Below are 18,732 nucleotides of genomic sequence, written 5' to 3' on the forward strand. Positions count from 1 at the left end.
CGGGAAGCCAAGTGCTATCTACAGTAACAGCCCAGGAAGCCAGCCTGCTATCTCATGCCTGCAGGAAGTCAGGCCACCACCACTGGCAAGAATCCAAAATGCCAACCAACAGCCTTGGTAACAATCAGCCCCAAATGGCCAGGACTTGAGTAAAAATGGATAACGTCCCTAATTTCCAACACCCCCCACTACTAACTTAGGAACTACTAGAGAAAGATGAGCATATGCCCTTAACCGATCACAGATGCTCCTCATTCTTGAGCCCACCTCCAACTTCCCCATGCCGACAGTCTCCAATTAGGGCACACTGGGGGCCTCCCCCATTCCACTGTACAGCTTCACCTCTCCTCTGCTTGCCTCTGAGCCTCCACCAAAATGCAAGAGATGATGGCCGACTCCCTCGCTACAGTCAGCTCTGCATAAATAGCCTTTACTGGTTCTCTTCTGGCTGGCCTTCATTTATTTCCACAGTCCTGTGTTGCTCATGCCTTCCTCATCCTTGCCTCTATCTCCTTCCTGAGCTAGAGTGGTCTGAAGAAAATTACCTTTGGGGACACCTGGGTGGCCCAGTGGTTGAGCATCTGCCTTTGGCCCAGGGTATGATTCTGGGGTCCCGGGATCGAGTCCCACATCGGGCTTCCTGCATGGAGCCTGCTTCTCCCTCTGCCTGTGTCTCTGTGCTCTCTCTCCCTCTCTCGAATAAATAAATAAATAAAATCTTTAGAAAATTATCTTTGTTGAAAGAATCAACCACTGCTCTGGGAAAAGGTAGACCTACACAAGACCAATGTGCACAATTACATTGTGCATTTACAATTACAAAGCATTCTTCTTACTTTCAATTAGCATACATGACTTGCCTGGACAGCATCAATAGTGAATACTCACTGATCTGGATCTGGAACAGCCAAAAGTTCCCCTATACTCATCAATCTAACAGCTCAATGGAGAGGCAATATGTTATTAAGGATTGTTTCAAAAGGCACCCTCAGCCCATGCATGTCAGCCTTATACCCTACACCTTCTACACTTGTAGAGCCAAAGGGGAATTATGTGGAAATCACTTCATAATCACAGGCTCCTCTGCGTGGCTGGGAGAAAAGAAACGTGAACTTTTCGGTAGAGTTTATGTATCCTTATGTATGTATCCTTATGTTTATGTATCCTTCTCATTTTCTGAAAATTGGTGCTCTGAGTATGAAATACATGGTTAAGGAGAATCATCCAAATGGTGGCTGCTCTGAGCTCCTGAGTCCCAAACATCCCAGGCAAAAGGCCTTGCGGCCCCTCTAAGCACCAGCTCCCTCCCCTGGCATCCGGCCCTCAGTGGCATCCGGCACCTGGGGGTGTGGGGGGCACAGGGGGCACACAGGGCCTGGAATTCCTTAGTTCTAGTATGGGATGTCACCCAGCATCTTCTCATCTTTTAATCCCTCTGAACAATTCACTTACAGGTGAAGTCCTGAGCAGGCTTCCTTCATACATAAGTCCTTTTCAAAACCTCACTGACTTCCCTTATAAAGAGATCCTTCAGTCAGCCTCACAAATATCATCTACTTCCTTAAAGGAAATGGAAACTTTTTTTTTTTAATCAAAAAGAAGTGAAAGTTCATACTGGAGTTTGGAAAGCATCTGAATTTAAATTATTTTTCTTCTTTTGCTTAAGTGTTAAAAAAAATAACAGAAAACACAGGTCAGGGCCATTTCAACAATTCACATATAGCATTCAGCCTACAGAAAATTCAGCATATAGGATAAAATATTCCCAATATGCTGAAAACATTAACTTTTACCTGAGACCTGGGAGTACGCATTGCCGATTTAGATGTGTATTCCTTACCCAACCCCCCAGCCCTCAGAACCAAATCACTGTTTGGCTGTAACCTGATTTTAATATGTGTGTGCAATAGCAGGGAGTCTTTACAGCCAATGATTAAAGCTCAAGCAAAACAGAGACTTTGGACTTTGATCAGAAAATGGATTAAATTCTCAGATGAGGCTGATCAGAAGCGGAAATGCCAGGAGACGCCAACATTCTCCATTTCTTTCAGGAACAGCTTGGGACAGAGTCCTTTCATTAGGAGTGTACGCTTCTGTAAAAGGATCCAGCTACAATTTGTAAAAATTAGCTGTTTATTCATGTTTGGGGGGTCTTTGCTAAAAGAAGGAGCACTGGATGAGGCTGCCTGGAGCTTCCTGGTCCTGCCAATGTCCCTCATGGGCTGTGTCGTCAACCTTGCTCCCTTGTTCCCTGTCACAGAGATGGGACATGGGTTTCTCTGGGCACCATGATGTGCTCAGCTACATGGCCGGTTTGTCAAACCATGCAGGGTCTGGATGTTGCCTGCTTGCATGGTTATGTACTTTACACATGTGAATGCTGCAAAAACACGAGGCAGCTCTGTTACTGGCACTCACACCAGACCAACAGCCAGTGACGCTGCCCCAATGGCCCCCACACCCAGACCTGGGGCAAGGTGATGAGAGCCTATGGGGACTTTCTACATGAGTGCTGCCTACACCTCGAAGATGAGGGATGGAAAACAAAGGATTTTCTCTGCTTATGCACAGGACAGGAGTAGCTGTATCTCTCTCTCTTCATCCAGAATGGAGGAAGAGCGACTTTTGCTCCTTGGAGATGGGATGGAAAGGACCCTGGCTTCTAACCTTGATCTTTTTGAACGTAAAATTGCTCCAAGAGTCAGAGAGTACCATGTGTCTGGGTTTTTACAACCTAGACAGGTGTCCAAGGCCTAGGCTTTCTCCCTTCGTACAGTACAGACCTAAGCAGAGGGCACTCCAGTCTCCCTGGCATCTGGGGCTTAACTGTGTGTATGTGTGTGTGTCTGTGTTTCTGCAGGATCAGTCTGGCTAGAGAACGTTCTAACCTTCAATCAATGGACATAGCAGCTGGTCACTGGTGCTGGCCATCCTCCTATGCAGCCCCACAGCACCATCCCAGCCACCCAGGGATGTATTTGCTTTCCTTCTCTTAACTTTTAACACTTTCTCCACAATTTTCTTGGTTGGGTATAATTGGCAGGAATATAAACGTTCATGGAAGAAAACCTAACCATGATAAAGAACAGACCCTGCTTGCTTACCGAGTATCAGGCACAATCTTAGGGGCTTTGCATGCACTGTTGGTGAATTCTCAGGGCAGCAGCACGAAGCAGGCATGACCAGACCCCTGGCTGACAGCGGAGGATGGGGAGGTCCCAGGTTTCAGCAACTTTCCTAAGCTCCACAGTTGGGAAGGAGTAGAGCAGGAGCCGAACTCCAGGCCCCCGATTTGACAGATCAGTCCTTTCATTTATTCATTTTTAAAACTACAATGGAATCAGACTGTCATTTGTCACTTGTCCCCTTGCACTTGTTATAGGCACTAATAGTTTTCAGAATATGTTCACCCTCAATTATCTCATTTGATCATAACACAAATGCCTTTTGGAAGGCGGGTCTTGTATTCTCAATTTCCTAGGGGACGCAGAGAGGTCAGGTACTTTGTCATGGCTGAAAGGGGCTAGACCAGGGGTCCCTCGGTCCTGGTGCCACTGGTCTCTCCATCTCAACCCACTGACTATGCAAATTCATCTTCAAGGAAAAGAAGTGAAATCAGTGCATATGATCAGGAAAAGCAAATTTTCAATGTTTATTGTTCCACCTTATGGGAATCATAAAAATAAGCTAAGCCAATGGTGGCCATCTGGGGACTTGAAATACACAGTGTTTGTCCTTTAATTCACAACTACAGTCCTGCTCCTGTTTGTAAAATGATCAGCACCTACATCAAAAGACAGGTAAGGGGAGGCATGGGGAAGGGTGTATGATGACCTCGTGCCGGGAGGCTGAAGACATGTTTCTGTGCCCAGCTCTGCCTCCAGCAAGCCTCAGTTTCCTTTTCTGTGAAATGATGGCTCTGGTGGCCTGACCTCTGAGCTCTCTTCCAGCTCCACAGCACTGACTCTCCTCCGGGGGACACATCCTGGGGAGACTCGGCCTAAGAATCAAAGCTGAGGATCTGTCTTTAATCAGATTGGAAGCTAACCCCAAATATTCCCCAGAAGTTTCTTGATAGTTATCAAAAGAGGAAACTGCAAAAGGAAAATGTAAATTTTTTATCTTAAGAATGGCAATCCGAAAAAAAAAAAAAAAAAGAAAAAAAAAGAATGGCAATCCGTAGTTAGGTATAATAAAAAGAACAGGACTTTGGTAAAATATGGCATTTGATAGCCTTTTAGACAGAATATAAAATAGATCCACTATGGGCCCAAGCTATCAGAATCAATGATCTACTCTGCCTGAATTCAAGTTAATTCAGGCTTCTATGTTGATTAGAAAAAATCTTGGGATATGAGGTTTGCCCTGAACAGTAATAAGTTCTGGAAGGATAGGGACTAGCTGAATGACTCTGGTATCTGCGAGCATCATAATTTATTAGAATTAGTAATACAAATGGCACCACCAATCAAACTGCACTAAGGTCCTCAAAGGAACTGTTGGTTTTAATTCTGGCTCCTGAAAAATCTGCCCCAGAACTAAGAGGAGCACCACATTTCATGATTTATAGACCTCCCCTCATATTCTTTCCAAAGTTCTTCCATATTTCCAACCGCACTTCTCCCCATCTGAGAAAGTTGGGCAGTACCATTCCTCCCAAACCCTGGCACTACTCCTGTGGCCTGGGGGCACACTTTCATGCTAGGAGCAAAATGCAAGCCTGAAGAACCAGGAAAACATGCTCATTCTGCGGTGTGTGGACCAGAACAAGACGGGAATTAACCTGGGACAGCCTATCTGCATAATCAGAATTCAAGTGCCCCTTGAATCATAGTTAATTCCTGCCCATAGAAATTCATGGTCGGCCACAAAAAAACGAGCAATCCCAACCCCATCATCCCTGATCATCGTCGTCCAAGGCACAAATATAAGTCGCCATAGCTGGAAAACTGTCCTGAAATCAGTTCATGTTTAGAACTCTTTGAAACAATATGCAGCCCAGAATAATTAAGAGAGGCATTATTCAAGGATTCTACAGAAAAAAAAAAAAAAAGATGTATTGGGTCAGTGTAACACTCATTCTGAGAAGGTGCTGGATGGCTAATCCTACCTCTTTGGTGTGGGTGTGGTACCAACCTGAGCCATGTGCTAGAACAAATCTAATTTCGTGTGTGTGTGTGTGTGTGTGTGCCTGTGTCTGCCAGCCACCGGGCAGATCACAACGTCTTGCTGATGTTCATTTGGGGTTCTGCTTCTGTTTCCATCAGAGGTGGGAGCAGCAGGACAAAGACACAAGTGATCTAACAGGGCCCCTCGAGGCTTCACCCCCAAGACAGCCCAGCAGCTCGGCCCACAGAGGTCCCAAGCTGGTGGAGGGAGGGGGGCCACTTGGCACACACCTCCCCAGGAGTCAAATCCCATGATTCAAAACTCTTCAAGACCTTGCCTGCACGTGTTTTCCTTGATGTATACTGAGTGCTGACGTTTGCACTTGTGTGTGGAGGGGAAGGAGGTGGGACAACACACTTCAGGTGAACCCTGGCTGACTTCTGGGAGGCTTCTCCAGAAACTAGTCAGCTGCTGGTTTTGTAGGTCTCAGGGGCTGACGACACTCAGGTGAACCGATATTTCACAAGTGTGGTGCTACGTGGCGCCCACCTTCCCCCCCCCCTCGCTGACTTCTCTGGTGCTCTCAGCTGAAGAAAGATATATCTGACTATAGAGAAAATGAGGAGAGACGTAAGGAGTGTCCTGATTTAACAGTCCTTATTACAGCTAAAGAAATAATTTTGAAAAGCAGGTTAGCTACTAAAAGACGGCAAGGAACAGAATAATGATTTTGCCCTAAAAATGATTTTCCTGCCAGCTTGCCTCTCTTGCGGCCTTTGACACGCAGCCTCCTCCTCCTGAGGGCTGCGTTAAAAACAGACACCAAATCGGGGCCGCTTTCTCACCCCAGCACGAACCCAGGCCCCGCACAGTAACCTCAGCTCGAGACGGCGCAGAAGCTACAGAAGTCATGTTCAGATGCTCACTCTGCTTTATACACATCCTATCTTCTTGGAAGCGGCCTTTCAGAAAAAGTAAACAAAAACTAGCTGTTCTATTTTTGGTCCTTCTTTAAAGGGCTACATTCATCAAGTTCTTGCTCGGAGTGTCCCCATGCATGTCCCTTAACGTCTCTGAGCCTTGGTATCTTGTACGTAAAATGGGAACCAAAATGCTCCCTCCGGAGGTTGCTGTCGAATCAAATGAGCTAAGGTGCCTGACAGTGCCAGGTGAGTGCAGCCCCTCCTTGACCCCTAGACCTAAAGATGTTTCCTGTGCCCTAATTTATTATGGAAAAATGACAACGGGATGGCCAAGGAGTGATGGCAGTGACAAAGCTAGAGGACAACAGACGTGTGGGGAAGTCCCACCGTGGCCCCTGCCCCCACGCATGAGAAGCCCCACAGAAGCTGTTCAAATACGCAGGCATTTCATTCTTCGTCACACACATGAGTGCGTTCTGTGCTTTCATTCTGTTTATCTGGAAGTCGGGTGTCAGTGCCTACAAGAGTGAGTGGGTTCCAGAAGTGAAAGTGGACAGTCTGTGTCCAGCCTTGTGCTTGTTTCTCCCTGTTCCTGGCTGCCCCAGGGCGCTGGCTTCCTTATCTTATTGTGCTCATGTCCAAGAGCAGCTGAGCAGCACACGCAGCGAGATAAGACAATGGTGTGTGCATGGGGGTAGCTGGCCGTTTGGACCACAGTGTTCCCTCCCAGGATTTCTGGGTGGTGAGTGCACTGGCTGAGGCCAGGGGGAACCTCATTCTTGCAGAGTGGCTGGATTGCAGCCTGAGAGGCAACATGCTCAGGTCTCAGTAGAGAAAGAAAAGCCCTGAACCTTCGGGAATGGGCCCCAGTCCTGCCTGGCTGCAGGACCTGCGGGTTCTGGGAGCGGGGAGAGGCCCCTTGGCTCTCAGAACCTCTCATTTTCATTTGGAAAACATGAGCCATGCCGTCCCGGGTGATCACTGAGGTCCCATCTTTGTCTGTTCTGGCTACTGTAACAAATTACCACAGACTGAGTGGCTTCAACAACAGACATTTATTTCCCCTGGTTCTGGAGGCTGGAAGTCCAAGAACAGGGTGCCAGCACTGTCCTGGTGAGGATCTTCCTCCTGGTTGCAGATGGGGGCCTCCTCTTGTGTCCTCACAGGGCAGAGACAGGGCTAGCTAGCTCTCCAACCTCTTCCTGTAAGGACACGACTCCCATTCATGAGGACTCCACCCTCATGACCTAATCACCTCCCAAAGGCCCAAACTCCTAATACCATCACATTGGGATTAGGGTTTCAACATATGATTTTTAAGAGGACACAAATATACAGTCCATTGCATGTCCTTTCCTTCTATCGCAAAAGCAACTTATTAACTAGAATCAGGGTATGTGTGTGTGTGTGTGTGTGTGTGTGTGTGTGTGTGTATGTGCAATTCAAAGAATAAACTCCTATTTCCACTGAAAGTCAGGTGTTTCTTGCTCCTTAGGGGACTGTGATGTAGGAGCAAAGTGACAGGATCCTTCCAGGGTGGTCAGAGCTGAGCCCTAATTCCGTAGGCTAACCCTCTTTAGAAAAAAACGAGAGGTCGTAAGAAATAGCACATGTCACACTTATCACAGTGAGATGCCCCATACATCCCATAAAATTTCAGAATCCATGGGAATAACCGGAGTCTATTAGATTTAGATTGAATTTTCAGACACAAAAGGTTATCAGGCTACTTTGTTCCTGTAAATGGCAAAAGCTTTTGAAAGCAAAGTGTGCAACCCCAAGCATCAGCCAAGACATTGTAAGGGTTTGGCTTCTATAGTTTGAGTATTTCACTTTTTCCCAGGACGTTAGCTTTCAAGAGAATGCTGGGATATATTGTGTCTTTAATTGCTAGCATGCGCTTTGTCAGAAAAAAGCGGGTACTTCATTCAAAAAGAAATCACCTTGAGGCTGGCATTTACTGGTGGAAATGGTGGCTGTGTGGGGAGTCTGAGGATGAGCTAGTCCCAGCAGTGAGTGATAAAAATAGTGGCAGTACTTTTCATTGTAAGGGACAGTCTCTCCTCTCAATTTTCACTGCTTAGTATTAATACCTCTCTTTTATGGTTGAAGAGACTCAGTTTTGGGGTGTCTGTGACTTGCCAAGGTCACTTGGCCATGGTGACCATGTCAGGGTGCCAGGGCTTCCTGCTACAGGCCACAAGCTGTCTTCATCAAACCATTTAAAATGCTTGTTGGCACATCACATACTATGATTTAAAGTCAGGTCATAGGTCAACGCTGCCCTACCGGAGGAAGCGGCTGAGTGTTTTTACAGCTATCTCATATAAACAGGCTCCAATATACACAAGAGCCGCCAAACCCGAGCTGCTAGAAAACACAAACATAGCCCCAAGTAAGTTCATCCTAATGATACCAGCCCCAGCAGCACAAACCGAGAAATGAGACTCCGCGGCCTAACAGAGCAACATACTTAGACACACGGCAAGGCAGAAACAAGAGATCTTGTGCAGGGGGTTAAACGGCTGCCCGTGCGGAGCAGCTAACTCCTGCAAACACAGCACAACTTCACAGAAACTGGGAACACAAAAGGAACCGTTCTTCTTTTAAAAATTTAAGCATGTTCTCTCTTTCGTTAGGCACCCCCACTATTTCCCGGGTCTTTGCCAGTAAGGGGCCACCGCAGGTCTCCGGAGCGGGTTAGCTACAACAGTCCCATTGTGTGCTTAGAGAATGCCACTCGCCCGGTCCCCGGGAGATAAAAGAGAGAAGAAACCCACCGGACAGTTGGAAGAGTCTGTGACTCTCCCTGCTGCATAACTCCACATACACCAAACAGCCTGAATCCAAACGCATGTGGCACAAAGTAGAGCCAGGCACCTGGCTGCTGAGCTTGGCTGCTTTCACAGCACATGGATTGGGGGGGAATGAATGGCACCCCCAGAGTTGTGTGGCCACCACAGCAGGCCCTGGCTGAGGAGGAGCAAGTGCCAGGAAACCTCCCAGGTGAGTGTCTGGAGCAGGTTTCTAAAGAACTCGGAGGCCAAGATCACTGAGGAGCAGTCCTCAGGTGGGGAGGCAGACACACGTTGCTCTGAGGCCCTGAGGAGGGAGCTGGGCGCTGTCATGTTTCCTTAGACACTGTTGAGGGGGTCACATCTGTTGTGTGGCAGCAGGGAGCAGGTACAGGTTCCTGCATCATCCCTTCCACAGCAGGTTTTGCACACTTATGCACCTGCCCCCCCGGGGTGCCAGGGATACAGGGGCGCTCACGGACACAGCCTGAGCCTGGGCTTCGCTGTGAGAGTGACACACACACGTGAACAAGGGCAGAGATTCTGGTGTCCATGTCCAAGACCGGACCGACACAGAGTGGCAGCTGGGGCCCTGTCAAGGCATACCCCATGGCTCACTCGAGATCAAGTGGGGGACGCAGGGTGCCAGGAGCTAAGAGTCGGCTGGCTCGCTTGGCAGGGGTGGTGGTTAATGACAGCAAAGAAGGTGGAAGAATGGGATGTATAAAGTAAGGGAGAGGGCTGTGTTCATCAAGGCCCCGTAGAACTCTAAATCAAGGGGTTCTGTGCTTCCCCAGACACCTCTCCAAAAGTGGTGGCGATGAAAGTAAAGAAGAAAAGTCTATGGGTGGAGGGTTTTTTATGAGCTGTGTCTCTCCCTGCCACCCGCAGACACTGAGCTCCAGCTCCTCTGGTTGGTAGACCTCATGTGTGGGAGTGAGCCATCAATTCCAGAAGCACTTCTGCGACAAGTGTGACAAGTGCTCCTGTCATCCCAGGACCAGGTGGACTGCAGCCACCTGGCCACTCAGGATAGGGAGCTGCGAGTCAGAGGCCGAGAGTGTAAGCGCGTGGGAAAGTCCCAGAAGCAGCTCCCAAACAAGCAGCTTTCTTACCTCAAATGAAACCCGTTTGTCCTGAGCCATAAATCCAAGAGATGATCATCAGCCAAGGGCTACACAGGATTGGAAATAGAAACAAGTTCTCTAACTTGAGAGATCATAAAACCTCTTCAAAACTGCCATGCAAATCTGCTGTGCAGGCATCTCTCCCTCCGACAATCGCTGTGAAGGGGAAGGGAGGAGAAGCCAGAAAAATCAAATCCTCCCTGACCACGAAAGCCTTGGTGAGCTCAGCAGTGATCTCTGTTCTGGATCTTGAGGTGGTCCCGTTCTCAGTAATGTTCCATATGACACGCCTGCCCCCACTCCAGGCCCCAGCACACACCAAAACGGGGTTTTACAATTCTCAGTTTCATTAGGTCATGATCTTCAGAAAACAGGCATCTTCGGCAACAACTGCACTGCAGGCCGCGTCTTTCATAGACGGCACAAAGGAAAGTGTTGATGTGGCAAAGGCGCAATTTGGATGGGCTCCTCCCTGTCCTCCACCCACCTCCTCAGAAACACTTCTCCAGCCACCCCCCACGGCTGTCAACAGGCAGGCTGAGCATCACACTGCCATATGTATACCTATCTTGCTATTTCTAAAGAGCTCTTAACTTTGCACAACAGAACAGGGGAAAAGTGAAGCTATATCACTCTGAAATCAAAAAAAATACTGGACTTTTCTATCCACTGACAACAGATCTGAATCTCACTGTGATGGGCTATTAGTGAAACTACCCCAAAAGGACTACAGGCCCACAGAGAGGACTAATGATCAGGCCCCAGACTGGAAATGGAATTATCCCATTCCCGGAGAACTTCTTAGAGACGTTAGATTTTCTTCTCTGAATTAAGGAGAAAAAAAATGTGATGAAGATCTTTTATGAGTTTCACGTATCCCATTTGCTTTCCTGTCTTCTCTGGCAGGCCTGGAAAATTAGAAAGACTACAACAAACTTACATTTCAGCTATATGTCAGGCAATGAAAAAAATATTTGTTTTTTTTAAAGATTTGTTTATTTTAGAAAGAGAGAGCATGAGCAAGAGGGGCATAGACAGAGGAAGAGGGAGAGAGAATCTCAAGCAGATTCTGTGCTAAGTGTGAAGCCTGAAGCGGGGCTTGATCTCATGACCCTGAAATCACAACCTGAGCTGAAACTAAGAGTCGGGCGCTTAACTGACAGAGCTATCCTGGTACCTCTCACAAAATATTTAAGTGATTCCTGTGTATTCAGAGACTGAATGTCTGTCAAGGTATAAACCCTACAGATCCCAGAAAGAGTAAAGCTTCTTAGAAATGCTTGGGGCAGCCTGCCATCTGACTGGGTGAGAGGGTTTGGAAGGCCATGTCCTCAGAGTTTTCCTGAAAATAGATCACTGAAGGGGTATGTCTCCTAATACCATTTTCAGGACTCTTTCAAGATGACTGCAAGGTTGATGATGTCTACCCAGTTTTCACAGAGAGCCTCAACTTCAATTATTCTCTCTTGTGTCCTCACAAACCACACTCCAGAAATGATCATGAACTATCATGTAGCCATTAAAATTATGTTTACAGGGATCCCTGGGTGGTGCAGCGGTTTGGCGCCTGCCTTTGGCCCAGGGCACGATCCTGGAGACCCGGGATCGAGTCCCACGTCGGGCTCCCGGTGTATGGAGCCTGCTTCTCCCTCCGCCTGTGTCTCTGCCTCTCTCTCTCTCTCTCTGTGACTATCATAAATAAATTTAAAAAAAAATTTAAAATTATGTTTACATGGAATGTTTAATGACACAGGGCAATGCCTATGTTTAGAGTAAGGCAAACACAACCAGAATGGAAGAGTATAAATGGTATGACGTCAGGCATGTGAAAACACAGAAAAGAGATTCAAGAGACTGGTAATGTATGGTGCTCGTTCAGACATGGGTGGGCAGGTGGGAAGGGGCATGGAGACTGCGATCAGAGTCAGCCATTTGGTGACATCTACCCAACCAACAGGTGTGCCCCTTTACTCAGGAATTTCCTCCTACTCATGCTTGACTTAGAAAAACTTGGTCTGTACCTGAAGATATATAAACAAGGAAGTTAAGACATGGACTATAATATGAAGGAAGTGGAAACAGCACAATAAATGTTTAACAATGGGTTAAATAAATTGTACATTTGAGTATGACTACGTAGCCTTTAAAAAGAATAAAGTGGCTGTAAGAAATGACACCCCAAAAAAGTCCCATGTAAAATGCATGGAGTAAGTTCTGTTTATAAAAAAACTCTACATATATGGGTATATATGTGAGTGCACGGGAAAATGACTAGCAGACTACTCCCCGATGGTTCATCTCCTGAGAAGCATCGAGAGCTATGGGGTATGTCAATTAGGATGCCTTTGGCTACAACTAACAGAAACCTAACTTGACCTGCTTTAAGTGATCAGGAAAGTTTCAGGATCTTCCAAACACCCCAAAGCAGAGACTCCTTGTTGCCTAATTCAGAAGGTCAAGAGCACTGTGGGGGCCAATTCTTCACCTTTACATTCTTTGGCAGGTCAGCTGGGACCCAATCTCGCCTGCCCTGGGGGCTGACCGCTGCCCACGTGCAGGTACTGCACCACCAGGAGAAGAAGGCTGCTTGCCTCATTTGAAGGGCCCGGGAAGCTTCCCAGTGGCCCACCATCATGCTTTATTGGTCAGGACGAAGTCCACATGCTCACTCTGAGCCATCACTGGTGAGGACAGTTGGCCCGCCATGGTAGCTTTGGCCAATCAGGATTTAGCCCTGAGATAGGTGGGAACCCAGTAGACTCTGGAGCAAAACCAGGTTTCTGCCAGGCACAACCAGGGCACAGGCTGCAAGGGGCATCTTTTTACTAGAGATAGCCTAGATTATTTGAATATTTACAAGATCATGTATATTTTTTTTTACAAGATCATATTTTTAAAATATTTTATTTGAGAGACAGTGAGCATTCGCTTTGGGGGTGGGGAAGGAGAGGTATTGGGAAGGGGGAGAGGGATGAGCAGACTCCCCACTGAGCAGGAGTCAGACTTGGGGCTAGATCCCCTGAGATCATGACCTGAGCAGAAGTCAGACACCTAACTGACAGCCAGCCAGGCACTTGAGATTTTTTAGATCTAACATTAAACAGATAAGTAATGCACAGAAAAAAGACTAAAAGGAAATACACCTTGAGATTTGCAGGTAATCTTTATGTTCTTCATTTTGTTCTATGTTTTCCAATAATTAAATATACTTTTGTAACAGAAAAATAATAGTTTAAAATATATTCTCCTGTTCTCCCATAGTCTGACTTTCAAGGGGCCCAAATACCCTTTGTGAAATTGTGCAGTGCCATTTTTGGTTCAGAAGAGGGAAGAATGAGGCTTCTCAGCTCTGTCACTTGCCTTCCTTTAGGCTTGTGCCTACTGGAAGTCTGGCTAACCCTCAAAGACCCAAGAACAAAATCCTCTATGGCCTTCCACAAGGCAGCAGTCCACAAAGTTGGGTCCCTGGCTCCCACCTCGCACCCTCTGGCCCTGCCACTGCTCTGACCTCTATTCTGGATGCTTGCTGCCCTCTTTTCTCTCCCTTGTTACCCCTCCACCCCTCCAAGGGCTTCCTTGGCTCCAATCTTTCCTCTACTTTTCTTTCCCCCGCACATAAAACGCCCATTGGCGTTCTCTGACAACTTGGTTTTCAAGGTTTATTTTAGGCAGGGAGGCACGGAGCAGGAATGGTAGCAGTAAAGTCTCCTTTGCAAATAATAAATAGAATTTCATATATATTTCATATATATATATGAAAGTAGAGCAATGTTGGAGTATTTTGTGTCACCCAGATGACCCCTCTGAAGATCAGAGTGATAGAGACCACTGCTGTGGAATAGCCACCTTCCCCAGATGTCAAGAGGAAACAATCATCTCAGAGCATCAAGTATAAAACGCCTGCCTGATGATTTCTGACATCCAGCACTAATTTCAGGTAACTTCTGGAAAGGACTCACTGATGGTTTAATCCTTCCTTAAAAGTGCCTTGCCACGGAATGCACCAAGGCCCCTCTCAGAGAGGAAAGTACTTGCCCTTCCCTCTGAACCATATTTTTAAGGAGTGACTGATTGCACGAATACCAGTTGGTTTTGAACTGTGGAAACCACAGGCTAAGCACCAGGAACAGCCTCAGGTAAATATGCCGCTTGAAGGGTTATCACCATGGCTGAACAGAAGCCAGGGCACTGCAGGAGAAGGGTGGAGATGTGCATGCTCTGGATAATTCCGTCTTGCATCTGATTAACTTATGCAGCTGCTCACCCTCCAGCCCCAGCCTGGTTCTCTACTGCGCACCTTGGGTTTGTTGGTGAGCCAAATCGAGTGTCTACTTGGTGAGCTACATGGAAAAATATTTTAGGAACCTCTTCTTTCTCTTGCCTACCAGCCCCCACTTTCCCATCAACAGTAATAAAAACAATCACTTTTGTTAAGCTTAACATGTGTCCTTTACTGGGAATCCTCCCACCTTGACCAGGTAAGCAGCATTCCCACTATTTTTCTGACCAGGGCGCTGAGGCTCAAAGAGATTAAAAAAGTTGCTCCAAGTCACACAGTAGCCAAGCAGGGTGCCAGTTGCTACGCCGGGTCTGTCTGATTTCAATATCCACATTTTACATTCTGCAAAATCACAAAGCTTTCCATTCAAAAGAGACTAGCTAGAGGTCAAGGTCAGTAATGTGGAAGCCCTACCAGAAAATCTCCTTTCCTGGGCCCTTCTCTGGTCCAGGAACTCATTTTCAGACTAGAAAGTCTCTCTCTCTCTCTCTCTCTCTCTCTCTCTCTCTCTCTTCCATATCTTGTCCGCTCCTTAAGGGCAGAGAGGATCCATGTTCTTTATTTTCCTATTACCTGGGCCTATCATGTAGTAGGTGCTCAGCAAACAAAGGCTAAACGGAATGAAGTGTATTCCAGAACTTTGCTGGCATTTCACAGCATCAGGAGCTTGTGAGAAATGCAGAATATTGGCTCCCAACCCAGATGTGCTGAGTAAGCCTGTGCATTTAGGAAGGTCCCCAGGAAATCACATGCACTGTGAAGTTTGAGACACAATCTTTGGCATCTTCACCTTCTTTAATACATGTTTTTTCACACCAGCATAGAAGCTAAACTCTCTCCTTTCTATTCTGCATCATCAGATGCACATTGTTTTATGATCCATAGAAGTTCAAGTGATCTTGGAGGCAATTTGCCGAGAAGATGACTTCGCTTACAATGCCAAGTGGTCACCAATGTCCAAGAATTCAGCGAGCAACAGTAGTGCCTTAGCTAATGCCTGCATTTAGAAATTCTTGTTAATAAGTGTTCACATTCAGTAAGTCCTTACTTAGTGCTGTAAGGTATTATTCACCATCATCAGATTTAAACTTGAGTTACTCATAGTTAAGTACTCCATTAGCATTCACGAATTTCTAACCTCTGGATAACTCTCATCGACAACTCAGCTCACTTCCTACACTCTTTGTTGAGCATCTATTATGAACAAGGCCTCACAGGGCTGAGATGAGGTGGGGAATATGAACGTGGCAGTCCCTGACCTCCCATCTTTGCTACAAATAGAATTATGATCAGGAACATGCTAATGAAACATTTGTGTAAGCAAATAATGCATCAAATATCATTTCCACTATTTAAATGTGAAACTCAATTAGATTCTTCTACGTTGCAGCCAATTAATCCATCGGGGTAAAGCAGCCAAGAATACTGAGTCACTGGGCTATTTTCAACACCTTGTAATTTGACCTCTCTTGGGAAAGAGATGTCACCGCTTACATGGGATCCGCATGGGACAATCAGTGTCCCGATCACAATGGAGAAACTGACTTTTCAAGTGAAGGACAAGATACACAGCAGTAATAACAGTTAAGAAAAAGGACTTTAGCTCTTCAGGTTCTTAAGGTTCAAAAGCAAGACTTCAAAAAAATGAACATATACAGGTGATGATATCAAAAAGATATGCATATAGTGTTATTTTAATCTGAACAAATCACTAATTTGTGACTTGAAACAAGTGGCAGGGTGAAGAGCCAGCTATAAAGACTACCAAGAGTTAAGATAGTTTAAAAAATACGATAAATTCAACTTAATAATGGCATGCATCACATGATGTGGGTCATTGTTTTTTTTTTCTTTTAACGTTTTCATTACTTTTATCATTTTCATTATTAGGCAGCCAGAAATAGTTGAAAAAGGACCCAAACTCCTAAAAGAACCAAATGTGCTTAAAAACAATAATTGTTTCCTACACAGAGATGAATTCTTTGTCACCATCTGAACACTCTCATCATATCAGGGAATTTTTTTCATCACACTAATTAATAAAGCCACACTTGGTTCTTTTCTTGGCACGTTTAACTCTTTGGGGGGGCAACGTTTTATTAATAACGTTATTTCCTCCAGAATGAAGTCCCTTCTCTCACCTCCGCAGGAGTCACTCTGGGGAGTAGTAAGGGTATAACCAATTCTGCTGTTGCACACAGTGGGACAGATCAGCAAATAAATAGAAGCATCGATTTCCAAGACGAAAATGGCTAAAAGCAGCACATTTACAATTCTTCTAAGCCACACTCCTGCATCGCTCTGGGAGATGGAAGACAAGTATTGAATGTCTTTATGTTGCACACTTTATTTCTAACTAAGTGTTTAAGAAGACTGCTGAGAAATGCCAATACTTCTATGGGTCCTGGCTTAGCTGTGTAACGTAACACAGATTTTAAAAATTTATTTTCTGCTTTTGCAAAAAATAGTGGCCCTAGTCAGAATAACACCTTTAAACGCTATATTTATTTGGGGGTTATCTTAAAATACATTTTGGGATTATTTTTGCTAAGCTTTCTCTTTAAGGAAATCTTTGTGACAGAAAGACCTAGTACTTGCCCTTGAATTTTGAACTGGCACTTCCCACCCAAGAAGGGCAGCTCTGCTTTCATGCAAGCCATAATCAGTTGGTCAATTCACTGGTCAGGTACCAAGTTAGTCTTAGGACAGAGGCGTGGACAGGGCTACATCTTGCCAGGAACTGCTTTTGAGCCAATTATCTGGAAAGTCCAAACAGGGAAAACCCTCCTATTAAGGAAAAGAAGGTTTGGTTTCTAAATGATCACAAATGACCAGTTCCTCTCTGCCGATTACGTTAACAACTACTCAATATTTCACCTGTAAAGAAACAGGCCAACCAATTTAATGAATTTGGGGCACTATACCAAAGCAGCAGGTACTGAAGACAAACACGTAGAGCTCTCCCCTCTTGGACCCCTTCTGAACACCTGTTGAATCCCAGGGCTCTAAACTTTTTGAACTAAAGCCTCCCGGATACAATCATGGTAGTTTTTAGACTTTCTGGAAGTGTGTGTGTATTTTTAAGGTTTCCATCTTGCTTAATCTCCAAAGCTGGTTACTGATTATTTATGAATCGCAGGGCTGAAAACAAACTTTCTTACCTCGAGCAGTCAAGGAGCGGCAGGCAGAGGAGCGGGGTTTTTGATTTAGCTCCCTGGCACCTGTCCCCGCTCCCCCTGGTGCACGACCCCGCGCAGCTCCACGGAAAGGTCAAAGGTAGGGCTCCCTGGGCGGCCCCGGGGAGGGGGCACGCCTCCCGGCAAAACAGCGCGCTGGCATCCAAGCTGGGGAGCGGCGGCGAGGCGAAGCGAGGAGCCGGGCTGCGCGCCCTCCAAACGTGCAGGGGGCAGACTGGGTTCCCGGTCGGGCCCGGAGCCAAATCCGACCCAGGGACCCGGGGGGGTCGCGGGCCCGGGGCGCGCACGCCGCACCTCCGGGGCTTCCCCGCTCCCCGCTCTTGGACAGGGCGAGCGCTGCGGCTCGGGGAGGCCACGGGCGGCCCTCCAGGCTGCTACCTCGGCGTGGCCTCTAGCCGCCCCGACGGCACCCTCTGAGCTCGCAAAGGCTGAGGTTCGGGGTGCCTCGTCCTCCGCTGCCTGCGGCGCGACGCACACGGAGACACCAGCCCGGCCGCCCCTGCAGTCCCGCCAGCTGCGGCGTCCCGGGCGGCGGGCCCCGGGGGGGCGGGGACCCGCATCCCGCATCCCGCGCCCCTGACCCCGCGCCGCGCAGCCCCGCGCCTGAGCCCCCCCCCCGGCCCCGCGCGCCCGCCGCGCCGGCCAGCAGGTGACCGGGTCCCGCGAACCCGCGCGCGCCGACTCCCGCCGCGGGCCCCCCGCGTCCCCGGGCGCGGCCCCTTACCTCGGAGCTGGCCGGGGCGACCCCGCGGGGCCGGGCGCGGACTGGGCCGGGGAGACGCGCCTCCCGCCGCCGCCGCCGCCGCCGCCGCCGCCGCTGGGAGCCGAGGCGGCGAGCGGGCGCGGCGAGCTCCTCCCGGGCGGCGGCGGGAGGCGCTGCTCTCGCTGCCGCCGCCGCCGCCGCCGCCGCCACCGCGGCCGCGGGTCTCGGAGCTGCGCGGCCGCTGCTGCCCGGCCGCCGGCGCGCGGGTCCCTCGGCTCCTGCGGGAGGCCGGCTGCTCGCGCGGCAAACTCTTCCGCACGCAGAGCCGGTGGGGAGAGCCGCCGCCGCCTCTTCCTCCTCCCCCGCCCTCCTCCCGCCTCCCGCCTCCCGCCTCCCGCCCGCCGCCGCCTCCTCCTCCCTCGCCGCCTCCTCCTTCCCTCCGCTCCTGCTGCCGGGTCTCTCCCGGGCGCACGCCGGGCCTCGGCCCGACCCGGCCTGGGACTCGCACGCTGCGGCCCCCGGACCCCAGCTCCCCTGGGCGGCGCGGGCGGCCGCCGCCTCTGCTGGGCCGCGGGGCCGCGGGGTCGGGGCCCGGCGGG

The 18,732-nt window shown here is 48.3% G+C and overlaps 1 protein-coding gene across 2 annotated transcripts in view; it reads right to left on the reverse strand.

Annotated features, from left to right (window-relative positions):
* The window catches only part of NPAS2 (neuronal PAS domain protein 2), a 158,469-nt gene extending 140,094 nt beyond the window's left edge, over positions 1 to 18,375 (reverse strand). For both annotated transcript variants that reach the window (XM_041756923.1, XM_041756924.1), the window contains exon 1: positions 18,155 to 18,375. The gene's annotated coding sequence lies outside the window, so the exon portion shown is untranslated. The remainder of the gene's footprint in view (positions 1 to 18,154) is intronic.
* Positions 18,376 to 18,732: the final 357 nt, after the last annotated feature.

This window comes from Vulpes lagopus, chromosome 5, assembly GCF_018345385.1.
Source record: "Vulpes lagopus strain Blue_001 chromosome 5, ASM1834538v1, whole genome shotgun sequence".
NCBI lineage: Eukaryota > Metazoa > Chordata > Mammalia > Carnivora > Canidae > Vulpes > Vulpes lagopus.